The 10,781-nt window shown below is 44.2% G+C and overlaps 1 long non-coding RNA gene and 1 pseudogene across 2 annotated transcripts in view; both read right to left on the reverse strand.

Annotated features, from left to right (window-relative positions):
• Positions 1-1,250: 1,250 nt before the first annotated feature.
• The window catches only part of LOC105507883, a 10,665-nt pseudogene continuing 1,134 nt past the window's right edge, over positions 1,251-10,781 (reverse strand). The window contains exons 2-5 of the transcript XR_001001172.1: positions 5,493-5,771; positions 2,502-2,780; positions 1,852-2,106; positions 1,251-1,366 (exon numbers count right to left, since the gene is read on the reverse strand). The product of XR_001001172.1 is annotated as a pregnancy-specific beta-1-glycoprotein 3-like (transcript). The remainder of the gene's footprint in view (positions 1,367-1,851; positions 2,107-2,501; positions 2,781-5,492; positions 5,772-10,781) is intronic.
• The window catches only part of LOC105507870, a 614-nt gene continuing 418 nt past the window's right edge, over positions 10,586-10,781 (reverse strand). The window contains exon 2 of the long non-coding RNA XR_001001170.1: positions 10,586-10,744. This is a non-coding gene — a long non-coding RNA (uncharacterized LOC105507870). The remainder of the gene's footprint in view (positions 10,745-10,781) is intronic.

Raw genomic sequence — 10,781 nt, forward strand, 5'->3', positions numbered from 1 at the left:
GGCAACAAATAAAATGGATAAATTGGATTTCATAAAAATAAAAACTTTTATATATATCGAAGAACATTATCAAGAAGGTAAAAATGCAACCCATGAAATGAGAAAAAGATTTGCAAATTATAAGTGTGATAAGAAATTAATTTCCAGAATACATGAAAAACTACAAGTCAACAACAGCAAACATCCAAAAACCCAATTAAAAAATGAACAAAGGATTAAAATAGAGTTTTCTCCAAGGAAGATATACAAATATCCAATAAGCCCACAGAAAGTTCCTCAGCATCATGAATACTTAGAGATATGCAAATCAAAACCAAAATGTGATACCACCTCACACACTTTAGGATGGCTTTGATAAACAACAACAATGACAGCAACACAAAACAACAAGTCTTTTCAAATAGGTGGAAAAATTGGAGCTGTAGTGGATTGCTGATGGGATGGGAAGTGTTACAGCCACTGTAAAAAGTGGTGTGGTTGTTTTTCAAAAAATTAAACAATAAATTATCATTCGATCCAGCAATTCCACTATAGAATTGAAAGAAATTTGAACAGATATTTGCACATTGATATTCAGAGAAGCGTTACTCACAAGAGCCAAAAAATGGAAATGGAAAAGTCCATTGAAAGATAAGTGGATAGGCAAATGAGGTATATCCATACATCGAAATGTTATTCAACCTTAACAAGGAATAAACTTCCAATACATCGTGCAAAATGGATGTACCTTGAAGGTACTATGCTAACTGAAATAAGCCAGACACCAAAGGATAATTATTATGTAATTCCATTTATAAAAGATAGAATAGCCAGTTACGTAGAGACAGAAAGTAGAATGGTGGATGCTAAAGGTTAGTGGGAGAAGGAGTAAGAGTTACTGTTTATTGGGTACAGACATTTAATATGGTAAAAGGAAAAAGTTCTGGAAATGGATAGTGTGATGGTTACACAACACTAAATTGCACACTTAGAAATAGTTAATGATAAGTCTTATAATAGATATATATAAAGTGTCCTGGTAGGCTTACACTGTATAAATACACACTTTTTGGCATTGCCCCTTTCCTGCCATGCAGACCCCTAGAGGTGAATCTCCCTATTTCTCCAAGTGTGCATTACTCACTGTCCTCTGTGCTGTGTCCCACGTGCTGTGCCCACAGCCTCATACAGCCTGTGACTTCAGAGCCAGGACACAGCTCAAGGGTCTGCCCCGAGGCTCCCTCTCTTCTTGTTTCCCTGCAGCCTTGGCTTCACTTCAACTGGCAGCTCAATTTAGCCAAATTCAGGACAGGCCACCAGGGCTCTTTCTTCACACATGCTGATCCCACCCCAGGTGGAGTCAGGCAGGGCCAGTCACTGGAGAAGTCTGGATCAGAGCAGGCAGCAGTCTGAGCTGCTCCTCTCTCATCCAAGGGACTTCCTCCTCTCATTTGGGGGAAAAATGTGAGCTTGTTTCAAAGCCTCAGATGTTCCTTTTAGCTCATGGAATAGGTAAAAGGAAACAAAGACGTGGCAGAAAGGTATGTGTTGGTGACAGCGAGAAGCAACGTGACCTTGAGGACTCTCTTTCTTGTCCCTCTGTGAAGCCTCTTCCACCACATAGGGCTCAGGGCTGAAAAAGCCCCCTCCCTACCCTTCTCAGACTGGACACAAAGTCAGCCATGAGAAAACAGGAAAACAAGGAGAAGAGAGTCTGTAGAGACAAATTGGGAGGGTTCAAAAGGAGAATTTAGGATTTGCTTCTGCCCATTGGACACAGACTGGGAATTAAAATGTTTTCCTGACTCCTCTCTGAAAGCCAGATAGACTCCACCTAAAACCCTATTGCCAATGATGCAGGGATCCACTTACCTGAGACTCTGATCGTCTTGAATGTGGAACGTTCGCTGCCAGTGGCTGAGTTTCGAACAGAGCAACGGTAGAGCCCGCTATGGTTTGTAGTAATTTGGGGAATATAGAGCCTTGGTCCTGATTGCAGAAACTTCCCATTTATCATCCAAGTATACTCTGCCGGTGGATTCGAGTCCGCGAAGCAGGATAAGTAGAGGTTTTGTCCTGAACGGTAGTCGGTCAATGAAGGGAAAATGCTGGGGAGGTCTGGACCATCTGGAGTAAAGGGAATAAAGCCACGGTGATGTCGTCCAAGGGAAGGGGATGCTTCTGATCTCTTAAATTGACACAGTGTCCCCCTGAGCCAAGACACACCCTCAAGTCTCAGCCAAACCCCTTCTGTGTTCACTGAGCCAAGGCCTGAGGTATTCACCTGTTTCTCCCATCACAGGTTGTGGACCCCAAGTCTCCCATGACAAGAGCATCCCCTTCCCTTATATTCTTGGTTAAGGCTGTGCCTACCCAGGTTTTCCCAGTACAGGGAGTCATGTCCCGCTCAGGTGTCCAGGAATAAAATTGTCTGTAAGTGGACCTGAGACAGACTGAGATGTCTGGTCTCTGTTCATTTGGATTTAAGCTGGTAGCCTGGCCCACAGAGGAAACAAAGATACAGAGGACATCCAGGGTGACTGGGTCACTGCAGATGCTGCCAACTCAGTCCCATATTTCACATTTATAGGTTCCTGTGTCATTTCTTGTGACATTGGCTAGAATGAGGATCCTGTTTATACCGGGTTGCTTTAGCCTGGGACTAACTGGGAGGCTCTGACCATTTACCCACCACATGTAGGTGTAGCCCTGAGTCTTAGATTAACAAGTTAAGGCTACAACATTCTTATTCTCCATGGGGTTGATGTTGTTGCTGGTGATGTAGGGCTTGGGCAGCTCTGCTGTGTGGATAACAGAGAGAAGATTGTCCAGTGTAGCACCTTTGATTCCTCTACAGGCATCCTTCAATCAGAGTTGGCATCTCCCACCTCTCAGCCCTCTGAGTCCTTGAAAGTCAACAGCTGGTTCGTGTGTGATAAGATAGATGCATGATGATCTAAGGGCTCAAAGACTGTGAGGCCACCTGCTCTGTCTTAGGGAAGCACAGACTTTCTCAAGTGTGAATTGATCAGCAGTGTTGGGTCATGGACAGACACATCAGTGGAAGTCACAGACCCGGGTACCCCTCCCAGTCCCTCTCTAATGAACTGACTGGCTGGCTCATCTTGGGTTCCTTACCTGGAATGTGCAACTGCTGTGCCCCTTCCAAACTCCATCCTACTTTGCCCCCCAGATGTGATTTCTCTGCAGTTTCCATTTCCAAGGATATTATAGAGATGAGTAATAATGGGACTTCCTATTGTCCTGAAACTCTGAAGATACTGAGCAGCCTGGCCTGGGACTGGATGTTTCAGCAGAAATAAGACAGGGGAGACCAGAGTCAAGCCTGGAGGTCAGTTCAGTCGTCAGGCAGTGGAGGTACAAGGTGGGGCAGTTTTCTGCAGGTGTTTCATGATGACTCACTTGAGCCAGTGACCTCCAAAGATAGAGCAGAGTGCAAGGAGTGATCTAGAAATAGTGAACGGGACAGGCAAGAGCTGGTGGCTCTGGAGCAGAACTATGTTCCCTGTTTTGGGTTCTTTAAGTTTCCTCTCCTTCTGCAGAGGACGGGTGAGGACTATGTGGATCTTTCCAGAAACACATGTGGACATTTGCAAATGCAGAACTGACTAGTGGAAAGGGTGGGAATGAACTACTGGATATCTGGTACTCATGGATCATGTGTGTTTGATGGATATGAGACAAATTTGGGGAGAACTTTTGCAAATATTTTCTTTCATTGAACCCTCTACTCTCCAATTCCATGGGTTTGACTACTCTAGGGACCTCATGTAAGTGGATTCCAGAGTGAATCTGAGAAGAGAATGCTGGTTGCCAGAAGCTGGGATTGGGGAGATTCAGAAGTTGTTCATGGGTGTGCAATTTGAGTTATGCAAAACGGGGGGGTTGTAGAGATCTGCTGTACAGCTTGATGCCTACAATTCTCACAAATTGAGTATTTCTTATGCATAAGACTTAGGACAAAAAGTGTTTTGGATTTCTGAGATTTCTTGATTCTGAAATATTTGTTGTATAGTTACTGGTTTAGCATCCCAAATCTGAAGGATTCAAAATCTGAAATACTCCAGTGAACATTTCTTTTCAGCATCAGATTAGTACACCAAAGTGGGAGGTGATAAGCCAAATAAATTCTTGCCCTTTATTTGGTTCTCTCACCACGTTTCTAGCTTGGTGATTAGTTTTTGGGTAATTCCATACTGGCCATGCTGCACTCGTATATTTTTGAAGGCTTTGGGATGTGAGAGAATCTGATTGCTATTTTCTATGTCATCAAAAGTTTCCACCTTTTCATGGTTGCATCTTTTTCTCAGTGTCTCTCTTGTGGCCATCATTAATAAGAGCCTGTCAGGTCAGATTTAGGAGAGATTTTTGTAATTCTGCAAAAATTGTTACTGGGATTCTGGTGGGGGTTGTGTTGAATCTGGAGCTCACTTTGGGTAGTATTGTCTTACTAACAATATTGATTCTTCCAATCTGTGAGAATGAAATGTCTTTCCATGTATTGAGATTGTCTTTAATTTCTTTCAGTAATATTTTGTAGTTTTCAGGGTATAACACTTTGACTTTTTTGGTTAAACTTATTCCAAAATATTTTATTCCTTTGATGTTAATGTGAATGGAAATTCTTTTCTGAATTTCCATTCACATTGTTCATTGTTAGCGTATGGTCTAAAGAATGATCTAGAATGAGTGAAGGGTACAGGAAAAGCTGGTGGTTTTGGAGCAGAAACATATTCTCTGTCCTGGGATTTTGATTTCCCTCTCCCTTTGCAGAGGGCACGTGGCTCTTCCCTGATAGTCAGATAGGCTTCACTGGAAAACATATTGCCAATGCTGCAGGGATCCACCTACCAGTGACTATGATCCTTTTGATTATGAGATTTGTTTCACCAGTGGCTAAGTTATGCATGAAACAGACATAGCACCCTCTATATGTTTTAGTGATTTGAGGGATGAAGAACACTTGTGCTGATTTCTGGAATTTCCCATCAATCAGCCAAGAATGCTCTGCCAGTGGGTGAGAGTCTGTGAGGCAGGAGAGCTTGGGGACTTCCCCTGTATGGTAATAGGTGTATGAAGAAGAAATGGTGGGGGCATCCAGGCCATCTGGAGCAAAGAGAATAAAGTCACAGGTGATGTTGTCAGAGAGAAGGGAAAATCCTGGTCTGTGGAAGGGCCACAGTGACCCTGTGAGCTAAGTCACAATATTGAAGTCCCAGCCAAATCCTTGCTGTGTTCACTGGTCTGGAGCCTGAGACACTGACCTGTTTCTCCCATCATAAGCTGTGGACCCTGAGTTTCCCATGACAGGAGCAGCCTTTTCTCTCCCACTGTTGATCAAGCATAAGCCTACTCTTAGTAGTCATGGCCAACTTTGATGTCCAGGGGTAAAGGTCTCTGTATTTGGACCTGAGAGGGACTGGGAGGCCTGGCCTCTGGCCATGTGTATTTGGGATGGCAGCCTGCCTCACAGAGGAACAGAAGATACTCACGGAGGAGATTCAGGGTGACTGGGTCACTGCGGCTGGAACTCACTGGGTTCTTCATTTCACATTCATAGGGTCCTACAGTATCCTTTGTGACAATAAATAGAATGAGGATCCTGTTGTTTTTGGACAGCTGCAACGTGTGACTGTTACGGAGGCTCTGACCATTTATCCACCACCAGTAGCTTGCGTCTGGAGTGTCAGGATCACAGGATAAGATCACAGTCTCCACGGCTTCCCTGGGGTTTAAGTTGCTGCTGGAGATGTAGGGCTTGGGAGTCTCCACTGTGCAGATAACAGAGAGAAGATTGCCCTGTGTGGCACCTTTGATTCCTCCAAAGACATTTTTCAATCAGGGATGGCCTTTCCCACCTCTCAGCCCACCCCAGTCCTTAAAAGCCCATGGCAGGTATGTGTGTGTTAAAAGACAGATGCATAGCAATCTGAGGGCTCAGAGATTGTGAGGCTACCTGCTTTATGTGTGAGAAGCACAGATTTTCTCAAGTGTGCATTGAGCAGCAGCATTGGGTCATGGAAACACATGGAACCAGCAGTCACAGCCCCTGGTGCCTCTCTGAGTTCCTCCCTCTCCAAATACCTGCCTGGCATTTGGAGCATGCAGTGATGGAACCTTCTTAATTTCAGTCTTACTTTGTCCCCCAAAGTATGTTTTCTCTGCAGCTTCCCTTTCCAAGGACATCCTAGAGATGGATGACGGAACTTCCCATTATCCTTAAACCCCTTGGGTACTGGGAAGCCTGGCCTGTGATTGCGTACTTCAGCAGAAATAACACAGGGGAGACTAGAGTCAAGCCTGGAGGTCAGTTCAGTCAACAGGCAGTGAAGCCACAAGTTGGGGCAGTTTTCCCAGCTGTCTCATAGTGACTGACTTGAGCCAGTGACCTCTAAAGATAGAGCAGAGTCCAAGGGATGACCTACAAAAAGTGAAGGTGATGGGCAAGAGCTGATAGCTTTGGACCAAGACCACATTCCCTGTCCTGTGTCCATAATGTCCCCTTCCCCCTGTAGAGAGCAGGTGATTACCATGTGTATCTTTCTAGAAATACATGTGGATGTTTGCAAGTGCAGAACTGATTGGTGGAAAGGGTGAACTTGATGTGATGATGGAAATCTGGCCCTCATGGACCATATGGGTTTGGTGGCTATTAGACCAATGTTTGGGAAGAAGTCTTGCAGATACTTTCTGTCATTAGACATTCTACTCTCTGATTCTGTGAGTTTGACTACTCTATGTACCTCATCTCAGTGGATTCCAGAATGAATCAGAGAGTAGAATAGTAGTTTCCAGGAGCTGGGGTTGGGGGAATAGGGCATTGTTCCGTGGGTGTGCGGTTTCAGTTATGCAGGATGAGGAGGTTCGAGAGATCTCCAGCACAGCTTCATGCCTATTGTTCATACAGATAAAGTGTTCCATATGCAGAAAGCTTAAAATCAAGTGTTTTGGATGTCTAACTTTTTTTTTTTTATTTTGGAACATTTGCAGATATACTGGTTTAGCATCCCACATCTGAAAAATTTAAAATCCAAAATGTTCCAGTGAGCACTTCTTTTTAACATCACATCAGTGGTCAGAAGTGTTGGATTTTGGAGCATTTCAGATTTTGGATTTCTGGATTTGGGATGCTCAATTTGTAATACTGTAATTTTTCATAAAATGTTGTCAGGAGTTTAGAACTCATGTTTTCACTCTAGTAACAAAACAAAAAAGATTTGGAGGAAACATTAAAATGTTGTCGTAAGTGGAAAGTTTTACTGATGGTCAAAGCATCTAAGATCAATTTCTGGTAGCACTATTTGTCTTGATACCCAATTAAAGTTTAGATGTGCCGTGAATTCCAGCAGGATCACATTATGCTCAAAGAAAGATGCCAAAGATGATTTGAAATTAGCAAGTCCTTTAGTAGAGAGAATCCCTTCAAAAGGACAGAACTGGTCACTGTGTCAATTACATAAAGGGAGGAATGATGCTGAATTAATAGAAGTGATGTGTGTTATGTTAGTAAATATAGAAAGAGCTCCCTGTTTCTAATTTCTTTGTAGAGTTAGGAAAAGTGGGGAAGAGTGCAAAACAGGTATGTGAAATGCTTTCTTCATTTCTCTCAACCTCAGGAAATATAACTCGAGTTTCAGTTTCTGTGAATTAGGAAGAGTCTAAGTGAGATGCCAATGGCTCATGTGTCCCCCACACAAAGAACCCCAACTTATGAAAATGGCATCATCATGAGGAAACAATCATATGTTGCACAGGCAGTAAAACCACCAGATAGCACCCACCTGGCCACCTCCAGCAGGTCCCCAAAGCCACCAGTATTCCTATTATGTGTGTGTTACAGCCTTGGTAGTTGTCCCACAACTACAACATTTAAAAATTGCAATTGTCAAAACAAAATGTTAAATATGAAATTGAATATGTTGTTCTACTTTTTTTTCATCACTCTTTTTGAACTTTCCTGTTTCAGTTTTGGAAGTTTCTATTGAAACATCCTCAAGCTAGGGATTCTTTCCTCAGCTGTGTGCATTCTACCAGTAAGCATCAAAAGCATTCTTCATTTCTCTAACAGAACTTTTCTTTATTTTATTTCTGAGATGGAGTCTCGCTCTGTTGCCCAGGCTGGAGTGCAGTGGCCGGAACTCAGCTCACTGCAAGCTCCGCCTCCTGGGTTCACGCCATTCTCCTACCTCAACCTCCCGAGGAGCTGGGACTACAGGTGGCCGGAACCATGCCAGGCTAATTTTTTTGTATTTTTAGTAGAGACGGGGTTTCACCATGTTAGCCAGGATGGTCGCGATCTCCTGACGTCGTGATCCACCCGTCTCGGCCTCCCAAAGTGCTGAGATTACAGGCATGAGCCACTGTGACTGGCCACCTCTGAGGGATTTTAATGAGTTTTTGACTTTTGAGTTTGTTTAGGCTTTTACTTACTCTTAGAAGTGAGTGACAAATTTGAAGCTTGTTATATGCCTGACAAGAAACCAGAAGTCTCTAGGAAGTGACTGGAGAATGTGAGCTCCATAGTAGGTTGAGGATGCAGTCATGAATGAAATGGGTGAAATCAGCCCATGGGCTTCAGAAACAGCAGGCCTGTCCAGCCTATGACACCCTGGTGAGTCAGTGCAAAGATTACAACAGTGACAGCAAACTGGCATGGCTGACTCCATCTGGCATCTAGTCTCAGGCTGGCTGTCCTCACTCATTCCTTGACTGGCCAGGCTAACCATGGGAGGAATGTAGTTTATGGTTTAACTTTGAAGCAAGAATGATGATAGTTCCTCCATAAAACTAATACCCTTACTTTGCCCAGGGATTGCCTTTGTAAAACTGGTGAAAGGCCATGCAGTAAGATTATAGGAGGGAACTGAATTCTGCTAAAATGTAGGCACAGTTTCTATAATCCCTTACTGCTCAAATGTCATTTGGCTAGAGTTTACAAAATTTGTAACTAATTGCTGCTCTAGATAACATCACTATTGTAGAACCTGAGATTCATCTTTTGAGATGTTTCTCATTCTTTGCATTCTGGCAACACGCTGATCTCATCCATACCCATGACTAATGGCTTAGCCAGTCACGTGGTCCCCACCTAGAGTCAGATTCAAGCACAAACAGATCATTTTCCTCTGCCCCCATGATTCCATTCCCAAACAATCAGCAGTACCCATTTTTTAGTCCTGTGCCCCTGAAACTAGCCTTGACAATCTTTAACCCCTGATCTACTAAGGAGGCTGATTTCAGTAATAATAAACCTCTGTCCTCCTGTTGGCAGACTTGGAGTCATTAAAATCTTCATTTACTGCAAATCACCATCTGGATTAGTTGGTTTTGTTTTTGCAGGAGGCCAGAAGAACTTGTCTGGGAATTATAAGAGTGGGTGGAGGAGCTGTCTATCCATGTCCCATGGCCTTGTCCACAGAACAGCCTCACAAAGGGAAAGAGCCCTGGGTAGGGATACAGTGGAAGCTTATTCTCTTAGTGACCTGGGGACTCTGGCTTGAGATGAAGCCTGGCAGGAGTGGCAACTCCAGGTGATTTCTGTGCCTTTCCCATTTCCTGGGAGGTGGACCATTCCACAGTGTTAGCAGGAAGGGAATAGAACCATCAGCCTAGTTAGAGGGAGTGTCTGGGGAAGGCCTAGGGGTGAAGGAAGAGGCTGTGCAGGACAGGGCTTGCCAGTTAGAATGAAGTGGGGCAAGATGAGGGACACAGAGAAGCAGAGAGAGGCAGAGACAGCATGGCAGTGAACAGTGGGGGCTACAGTGACTTCAGAGACCCCAGGGACTAGGTGTCCCCATTTCCACAGTCCAGGACCAGGGAGCCCTGAAAACTCTCCCGTGCCCAAAGAGCTTCAGAGTTACATGAGGTGGGGTGTCTTTAGGGGCAAGAGGTAGTGGGGGGATGAAACATGGGCGTCAGCCTCTGAAGGAGAAGGGACAGGTGTAGCTAGAACCTCCTAGGATTCTACATCTGAGATCGAGTCTCTAAAGAGGTTATGGATCATTCATTTCTTCTTTCAATTCCTTCATTGGTTATGTGAGAGCACCTGAGTGTGTGTCTCTCACTGGACTTGAGCTGGTGCAGGGTGTGAGTGGGGAAAGAATACAAGCTCCTTTCCTTTATCTTGTCATGCCAGTGACATGGACACTTTGGGAAACACAGGATTTCAGATTCAGTGATAGGGCTTAAGATCTGAGGGTGAGGCCAGGACATTTTTTGCACTGAGTCTGACAGTTGAGGCCGGTGATTTAGTTCTGGAGTACAGACTAATCCACTGACCATTTGCTCTCACTCCTCTGAGCTTTGGATGCCTAAGATGAGAGGGTTGGAGCCAATAAATGACTATGGGGGCCTTGGAACCCAATAAGCCCTCATTTCTGGTAGAGGAGAGGATGGACCTGTGGCTGCAGACAGACCTCATGTGACCCTGATCTGCCTTATGTGTTTGTGTGACTCTGGTTCAGTGTGCCTTCCTGTGCCTCAGTTTTCTCTCAGTCAAATAAGCTAAATGGTAAATGGATTGTGGCTTTTCATGCTATCTGTGAATAAATTTTGAATTCTTACAGTCACCTGAGCTAATGCTTGGCACAGTGGAGGTGTTCACACAAACAGCATTTATTATTATTCACTTCCATGAGAGAACACCTTTAGGTCAGAACCCTGTGGACAAGCTGCTGCCAAGTACATTTTCTCTCTTCTGTTTCTGCTTCTGGGGACATTAGATTTTCTATGGAGTGTCCTAAGCCTCACAAGGCAGTTGGCTGATGGCCTACAAAGCTTGT

Source organism: Colobus angolensis, unplaced genomic scaffold, assembly GCF_000951035.1.
Source record: "Colobus angolensis palliatus isolate OR3802 unplaced genomic scaffold, Cang.pa_1.0 Scaffold154, whole genome shotgun sequence".
Taxonomy (NCBI): Eukaryota; Metazoa; Chordata; class Mammalia; order Primates; family Cercopithecidae; genus Colobus; species Colobus angolensis.